The following is a 9,174-nucleotide window of genomic DNA, read 5'->3' as shown; positions in this document are numbered from 1 at the left end:
TGAGCGTCTTCATAGTTTTATTTTTGAGATACACCAATTTTTATATACAGCAGGAAAAAAGAAAATAAATAGTACAATGCAAATTTGAAACAAAAAAGAAAAAAACAGCATGTGCATCAAAATAATAATGGATTGCAATTACAATTTCACTATTCATTCACTCTCACATTCACACACTGGTGCAGGCAAACCACAGTTGTAGCTGTAACGGAGCGGAAAGGCTGATTTTATTTCCAAGGTGGTTTGTGTTTTTTAAAAGGAAGGAAACCTTCCTCAAAACGGGCAGAGCAGTGGAGCCGCCAAGGGAAAGCACACGATAAAAAAACTGTAGAATTAAAAATATAATTTATTATATTTAAATAGTTAAAAATGTAAAATGAATTAAAACAACCTTGGCCAAGGGATAACACAATAAAAATCAATCAAACACAACATTAAAAGTCCAGTGGGATCCACCACGGCATAAAAGTCCCAGGGAGTTAAGAAATCCAGCGAAGTAAAAGGGAAACCCAGCGGAGTCCTCTCCTTCCTTTCCGCATTCGCGTCTTGATATGCTAGAGAAAGGGAGGAGCGGCAGTCACTATTCTTCCGGCAGTTTTTATTCAATAAAAGGGGATAAGTCGAAGACTTACCCCGGGTGGGCAGAGCTCTCAACTCCGCCCGCCGCTTCTTTAAAACTGCAAAGCCACACAGCCGTCCCGTGCCTTCCGCTGGTGCTGTCTCCGCTCTCCCCGCTGGTACTGTCACTCTCTGCACTGGTGCCCTGTGCGCTGGTCCTCTGCGCGCTGGTGTTCTGTGCTCCCTCGAACCCAACTCCAACCCTCTTATGTGTCATTGAGCACTCTGTAAATTACCTTGCCTTTCCTCTCAGGTGTGTCCAATTAGTAAAAACGGGGGAAAGGGCGGAGTCTCTCCAGGACAATTTGACGGTAACTAAAACATGCAAACTAAATAAAACACTGCACAAAATATAACCAATACATGCAATATAAAAAATAAATAAGTACACTTCACATTAAAATACAGCACAGCAAAACAACATCCGTCCTTCCCTGGATGACATAGCCACAGCTGCCCTGGGGCAGACTGACAGAAGCGAGGCTGCAATAACGCGCCATCTGGCCCACACCAGTATGCGGTAGGGTAAAGTGTCTTGCCCAAGGACACAACCACCAGGACAGTGAGAGCTGGGGATCGAACCGGCAACCTTTCGGTTACAGATGAGCTTCTCATGCAATTTGAGTTCTAAGCATCCCAGAAACGATTCAGAAAAGCATGAAGTCAAACATGAGTTTTAAAAACACCAGTATAGGCTTATAAAGCAAGGCCCATATGTAAAAAAACCCTACATTTTCTGCAAAATGATGTCACTTCCAATTTCGGACATGCAATAGTTCGTGCTGACGTCTATTCCAATGTAGGAAGTGTTACAAACAGCTGATCGGATCGGCAAAGCGTGTTTCTGGAATACTATGTTTTTGTTGCTGCAAGTGCTTTTTATGCAATTTTTGCAAAGCTATATGTGGAAGGAAACCGTGGCCTAAGACAAGCTGAATGAATAAGATGTAAGTACAACTCCTCTGGTTTCATATGCCAAAAAAGTTATTGCGCTAGCTTATGTGGTTCCAGTTCTCCAGAGATTTAAAAATAGTTATGCAAAAGAGAGCGTGCCCGCTCCGACCGGTTTTAAAGGGTTAAGAGGATAAAATGACCCTATTAATATATCCATATTGATACATATTGATACCATCCTTTCACTCTTCACATGCGTTTACTAAATGTAATAAAGCTTTATCCCTTTATAACAAATAGAAATCCCATCATCACTATATTATTCATTCGAACCACAGATTGTGGGTCTAATTGAAGTGAGATCCACAGCTTTGACAGCCAGCAAGCACTGATCAGCTGACCTCAGAGAGCCAGATATTATGTATGGTTGCAGTAACTCACTGACAGTCACTCTTCAGCAACAACATCGTGCACAGAGCAGCCTTCAAGGAGCACACGCAGTTTGAGATCTGGTGAAGCACTCGCCATCATCACCATCGTCATTATCATCATCAGAGCAGCCTTCAAGGAGCACACGCAGTTTGAGATCTGGTGAAGCACTCGCCATCATCTTTAACATCGTCGTCATGGTCGTCATCATCAGGGAGATGTAGTTTTATGGTCTCAGTAAAAACTCTCACAATTGCTGTGGCTGCCGTCAGCAGCAGTTATGCAATTTGAGACAATTTTATGGTTCAAGTTACAATGAATAAGTGAAATACTTTATTGTTAATATATGTGTGTGATGTAATGTATGTTGTTGGCTGGAAATACATTTACAAGGGTTACAGAATGTTTCCGGGGTGGAACCAATGTTTAGTCTGTTGTTTGGGGTGACAATATTTTCAGTTACACGCCACACTCGGTAGAGCGCAGCATGCTTTTCGTCTCTCTGGTGGTGGTAGAAACATGTAGACGTATGCAACGGAGTGTTCGACTATGGGAAAGAGTGACACTACAAGAAGCGTTTCATTTAACCCCTGCAAGTTAATGCGGCCAATGAGGTATGCAATTTGTATATGTTGTGATAGAAAATAAGATGTTTGTTTGTGATAGAGCGAGCGAGTTTATGGTAACCACGTGTATATGTTAGCATTTTGTGAAGGTAAATTGTAAGCATTTGTGTTGTTTAATGATGTACCTTATTGTTTATTCTCTATGAGAACAATGTACGGTGGAAATTGATTATTTTATGTTGTTGTACAGTTCTCACGGCATCGTTACGGCATCTCTGGTGGCATCGTTGGTGGCGCCCGTGTGCAATAAATGCCAGTAAATCAAGAACGCCTTGTGTTCGTTTTTCAACTTGGAGGGAGTTACAATTGCTTCATACTAATCTGTAATATACAAGAGCAATAATAGGTCAGCGTAGTAAGTGTTAACAACTGCTGTATTTTCTTTTTCATGTCGTTATTAAAATGCTTTGTTTTATTTATTTGTGTAGAAACGAGCACGTCTCATGTTTCTGCGGATTTTTATTTTATGGAGATCTGAAGCCATCTAGTGGTCATCCCAATATTTACACATCAGGTTGTATTATTGTGATTAAAATGTTTTCAATTAGTGAAAAAACAAAATGAGGCTGTAACTGTTTTATTGTACAGTTGTGAGTCGGCTTAGTTTATTTTTGGTACTTTTGCAATAACTGTACTGATTTTTGTGTACTCGCACACAAATGTTGATTCCACGAAATACAAACAGATACTGAAAAGTGTAACAGCTGAATTGTTCATTGAACAAATAATGAACAAGTTCTCACAATCATCTCTTTCCAATGGAATGTCATATATCAGTAATAACAAAAAAGGACCTCACAGCAGAAGCATAATGTGTTGTACATGTATTTTTCATTTATTGTATTTACCAACATCAAGAAGTCACAAGCAAGCAGCACATTAAAGACGTGCAGTGTTTTCAGAAAGAGATTTTTCTTACTACAGATATGTGAAATGTGCTGTTATGGTTTATTACACACAGGCAAATCATTTAAACATTATAGTCCATTGTAAAGAGGTGATTGTGAGAACTTGTTCAATATTTGTTACACCAAAGCATACTTGATGCTTGATGTAAACATAACCATGAAACTAGCCTCATAGGATATTTCAATAACCCAGTAAAGTCCAGAAAGATCGAAAGACTGGGTCGAAGACCAAGTGCCATGACACAGAAGGTTAAATCTTTTTACAAAAATCCTCTTACTGCTCTAGAGTCGGTCAGGCAGCTCCTCCTGCTTCATTCTCCTCAAGAAGTTCACTGTGATCTTCAAATGCCTCTCTGCTGCTGCTCCTCTGCTCATCATCCTCCCATTCTGGGTAATCTGGACTCTGAACCTTCTGGATCTTCTTCAGCTCGTTCTTCACAAAAGTGATGATGTTGTCCTCCAGCAGCTGGAACAGAACACTTTATGAATGAGCCAATCAGACTGAAATCATGGATCCAAACATCAGATCCATGTTGGACACACTGACAATCCACCGGTCTACAAAGAGCAGCATGGAGATGATTGTGAACAGAATAGATGTAAAAGTAGTTGTTGTACATGTACAGACCATAAATATGGAGTCCAGCTGTGTTTGATGCTGCTGGGCAGACTGACCACTGGGAACCTCTGAGCTCTGCTGGTCCACACTGTGGAGGAATAATAAAAAATTAGCTCAATCACAAGGTACGTTTTCTGCTCTGTGTTAGTTCTCAGACAACATAATCGTAATTAAGTGTGTAAAGCTTTAAATTGTGTCCTAGATATATTAGGCTAGGGGTGGGGAACTCCAGGCAAACAAAGACACAAAACACTAACTTGACTCTAAACAGAAGAAACGAGCAGCTTTTTCTGTTCTGTGCTTATTTATATTTGACACACATGCTTCTCTTTGTGCAAACAGACGTTGCACTATAAGGGTAACCTAGCACACAATGACTGGACAGCACAGTGATGATGCTGGGAGATCCTATACGCAGCAACACAGGAACACTGAGAACAAAAGTTTAAACATTGATTATATTGAGATCAGCAGCCGACCCAGTCTAGATAAAGGCGAGCAGCTGGGACCGCTGCTGCACCAAAAACAGGTTTCCAGTGTTTCCATGTGTGTGTGTGTGTGTGTGTGATGTCTTTTGTTCTCAGTGTTTCTGTGTTGCTTTGTATAAATAAGCACAGAACAGAAACAGCTGCTCGTTTCTTCTGTTTAGAGTCAAGTTAGTGTTTTGTGTCTTTGTTTGAGGCCTGATGTCGAGCAGAGGTGTGTGTAACTGCACTGGTCTGTTATATGTGTGAAGTGTGTGCTTCTCTTCAGCATCATCTTCGTCACTGCTGATTCCTTTGTGTCATCATTTGTTGAGAAGAGAGAACAGTTATAACGGAGGAGCAAAGGGAAGCCCTGAAATCTAAAGGAAGGACAAGTGTTGGCTCACCAGTGATCCCAGCAGAGGCCACTGGTTTGGCTGAAGTTGTCAGGGGTAGGGATAGCTCAGTAGGTAGAGTGGCGGCTCCATGATCGGAGGAATTTCCCCACGGGGATGAATAAAGTAATCATTATTATTATTAAAAATAGTAAGTGTGTGATTCAGGTTTTTCCAAGGCTATTATGGGCTAAGATGTTTTACATTGTAATAATACTAATCACAGGAAGTTGGTACTATATTAATCTTTAGTTCATTAAAGGACATAATCTGGAAAAAAAAAACCCTCCAAGATTCATTTTTACAAACTTTTACAAAAATATTTATAAACAGCAATTCAGAGTCTAAAATTGTATAAGCCTTAGCTTTTAAGTAAGAATATAATACAAATTACAAATTATATGGAGTGAAAATGACTAAACACCGACTTCAGAGTTTTCAGAGTACAATGCAGACTCTGCAGTTCTGCAGAAAGAAGTTTGGCTTCCGACTGCGGTCTGGAGTGTGGGGCCTCCCTGCTGCTGCGGAGTCGGGGCGGTCTGCCTCTCCCCACCGCAGGGAAAAGGGTAACACCACCTGGGTCTGGGTGCAGTTCCCCCCTCCAGGGGCAAGGGCACCTAGACCCGGTTCGTAGAGTACGCTTGGGGAGTGTGATCGTGTGTACAACGTCTCTTTATGTCTGTCTCCACGTTGGTTGAGTGTGGAGTAAGTGCATATGAGAGCATGAGGGGGGGAATGGATGTTTGTATCTGTGTGTGCCTGTATGTCTGTGTCTATATGTCAGGTTGGGTATCAGACGCTACCTCTCTGGGGACATCTCAGGCCCTCCAAGGTTTGGAGGCCTATCTCCCCCCACCATCACTTCCCCTGCCAGTGGCGGACTCCCTCAGACATCGGTGCATTGGTGGTTCTTTGTGTCTGGGGGTGGGCGTCCGGGTACACACCGGCTCACTCCTTGGCGGCCGCTTATCAGGGCCTGGAGCCTGGGGCTCGCTCGGGCCACTTCGGAGGTGGGGTGCCCCCGGCCTCTCGGCCTGGGGCTTGGTCACTCAGGCACAGCTGGCTGCCGGCGGAGCTCACGGGCACGTCACTGCAACTCCCCCTGGCTTCTGCTCCGCGGCTGCTGAGTGAGCCCTCATCTGGGACTCTCCTCAGCTCTTACTGGGACAGTGGCGCGGCTGCCCCTCTGTTGGTCTTCCTTGGTCTCTTGTGTTCTGGGGGCCTCTGGATGTCTGGAGTTTTGATCTCCTCCATACCTCCTTCATGCCCTGGAGGACGGGGCTGTGGCCCCCCCACACCCTCTAGCAGATCATTACATGAAGGAACCTTTTAAAAACAAGCGCGTCCATGCTCACAGGTGTACACACGGGTGATCACACCCACAAACTACACCCTTTTTGGCTCCTACCTCAAAGCACACTGTGTTCTGTTGATCTTATGTGCTGCACAATAATGTTTAACATTTAGTATTTACTGTCATATTCCCATATATCATTGTGATGTTGTTTATTCTATTACTCTTGTTCTCTTCTGCTTGTTTTCTTTTTTCTTTCTCAGCAGGTGATCCAGGTGATCGATAGATGCATTTTCTTTTTCTGCCCGTTCTGTTGGTTTTTGTCTTTTGCCCTTCTCCCCCGTCCCTCTTCTCAGCTGTTTCTCTTTCCCTCTTTCTTTCTCCCCTTCTTTCCCCCAGTCAAGTCTGTCCCGTATTCAGTAAGTGAAAATAAAATAAACAATAAAAGGTGAATCAAATGGACCATTACGGCAAGGCTGGGATGGTCAATTTGGTAAAGTAAATCCGTTGGGCATCTTTCTTTGCCTTTAGACAACAATTCTGATGTAAAAGAGCCAAACGGGACAGAAATAAAAGAAGAAAAAAAGAAAAAAGTACTGCTAGACAACCAGGCTGCTTTAAAGCAGGTGATATTTAGGTTGGAAAATAAAAAACAAGTTGATAATAAACATTTTACAAAATCTTTTGGCAGCTAACATCTGGAAGGTAGCAGTAAAAGTGACAAACACACACACACACACACACACACACACACACACACACACACACACACACACACACACAAACAGACAGACCCAGGGAAGAAACTCACATTCCAGGAATAAAACACTGTGATGTTTCAGAAGCATCTGACAGTAAACATTAGTGTTGTGTGAACTGTGCAGCTGCCAACAAGAACATTTCTTGTGGGCAACCAGTAAATATTATGTGGGGGAAATGAACGGGGGTAGTTACTCTAAGGTCTGAGTTCAGACCAAGTAAACATCAGTAACCAGTTAAAGCCAGAAACAGTGAGTGCAGCACCGTCATGACACCCGAAGTTCTGATATTGTTCCACCAGGAAGCGAAACCTCAGCGTCATTTATCTGTCTGATGGTTTTTTGTGTTCTTAGGTTGATCCTGCCAGTTAGTTTAGGGTTTTTTTCTCTTTCTAAGAGAAAGACAGCCTTTGTGCTTGGACATGTCCGAAACTAGGACTAATATGTATTTTTAATTTTGGAACAGTGCACTTAAACAAACCTGTCAGGTGTCATCCCTGCAGGGGTGATGTTTTTTGTGTTGTTGATGATATATTATTATTATTATTATTATTATTTTACATTTTATTTGAAAGCACCTTTCAGTGCATTCAGTGACACTGTACAAAGCAGAATAATAAAAGCAACATCAAAGCAAGAAGTTTACACATAAAATTGTAAAACAGATTTAAATTAGCAGAGTTGAGAGGTTATGTGGGATAATCTATTTTGAACATGTGAGTTTTGAGTCTACACTTTAAAAAGAGAGAAGGAAGTGATATTCCTTATATCAGGAGGAATTACAGAGTCGAGGAGCAGAGCAGCTGAATGCCCTGCTCCCCATGGTGGCAAGATGGGGGACAGAGAGAGAAAGAGGAAGAAGATCTGGGACACGGAGATGGTGATCGGAACCAAATCAGAGAGAAATGGAAAGAAATGGAAACCTGCAGTCAGCTGAGACTGAAGAAGTCACCTGGATGAGTGACCAAACGTTTCTCACACAAAATGCTACGTCCAGATGAACAGAATCAACTTTTGGAGACTCTATAGAAGAGAACAGACGCACGGAGACGGAAACTAAATGCAAGAAAAGACGGGCAAAATAAGATGGAAGTACAGAAGACAGAGACGCAGACTCGACACAGAGAGGAAGGGAAACAGACACCGAGACAAACAGGAGTTCCAGAATAATCCGTGAGACGTAAACTTGACGACTCAAAGAACTTAAACACTCATAAAGTGCAGGACGGTGACTCATCGTAGCAAACAGCGCTGTGAATATGTTTCATTTACACTGTAACTCTGTTACTGTTCATAACATTCAATTATAAAATGATAGCTTTAAAATATGTGTTTGTATCGTTCTGTGTCAGCTGTGGTGAAGTTATTTCAACAGAACATGTTGTCACAGCATCATCAGTTATAATCTTGTACAATTACAAACGCGTGCATCACTGTGAACATGCAAAGTGTAGCTCATGTTTCATGTTTCAGCTGCTGGAAGTGAAAGCATGTCTGCCCAGAGAGGAGACCAAGAAGAAGAAGAAGTGAGAGAAGAAAAGTGGAAACACTGTAGAAACTTTACAAACTTGTTCAGCGTTTTTGGTTTTGTTTTAAATTTATGTGATGATTCCAAAAACACTGCTGATTAAAAATGACTGATTGACTTTTGACTGATTGTCTCATTTAATGAATAAATTAATACTTATCATATTAAACTCCTCTGGGTTACCATAGTAACATGACCAGCAAAGATGCTTTGACATGCAGACTGGAGCAGCCAGGGATCAAACCACCGACCTTTCTGTTGTCAGGTGACCTGCTCCACCTCCTGAGCCCCACTTCTCATGACAAATGACTCACTTTTCCCTTTCTGTTATTCTCACTGACACTTGAGGATTCATCATGTTTGATCAGAGGTTTTCTTATCACGTCTCTGTTCTGTGTTCGGCACAGATTACACAACACCGACACAATGTTGTGGAGTCTGTGTAAACAGTGTTTCTGTGGTGACCGCAGCTCACTGTCCTGATCATTCCCTCTGTTACCGTCCTCCCTGTTTAACATGTTTGCTGTGTGTGATGTTAGCATGAGCTTTGCTCCAGTTTATCACCGGGTCCCATCATGCTCTGCAGCTCTGTGGGTCAAACTGAAAACACTTTGTAGGTGTTGTTTCCTGAGCTGCTGCTT

The 9,174-nt window shown here is 42.2% G+C and overlaps 1 protein-coding gene across 1 annotated transcript in view; it reads right to left on the bottom strand.

Annotated features, from left to right (window-relative positions):
* The window catches only part of LOC147333619 (protein NLRC3-like), a 231,567-nt gene that overhangs the window by 186,575 nt on the left and 35,818 nt on the right, over nt 1-9,174 (bottom strand). The gene's annotated exons all lie outside the window — the stretch shown is intronic.

This window comes from Aulonocara sp. 'chitande type north' Nkhata Bay, linkage group LG3, assembly GCF_057382095.1.
Source record: "Aulonocara sp. 'chitande type north' Nkhata Bay isolate Kocher_YH1m ecotype deep benthic linkage group LG3, A_spYH_male_GT1.1, whole genome shotgun sequence".
Classification (NCBI taxonomy): domain Eukaryota; kingdom Metazoa; phylum Chordata; class Actinopteri; order Cichliformes; family Cichlidae; genus Aulonocara; species Aulonocara sp. 'chitande type north' Nkhata Bay.
This window is presented reverse-complemented; position numbering and strand designations above follow the sequence as displayed.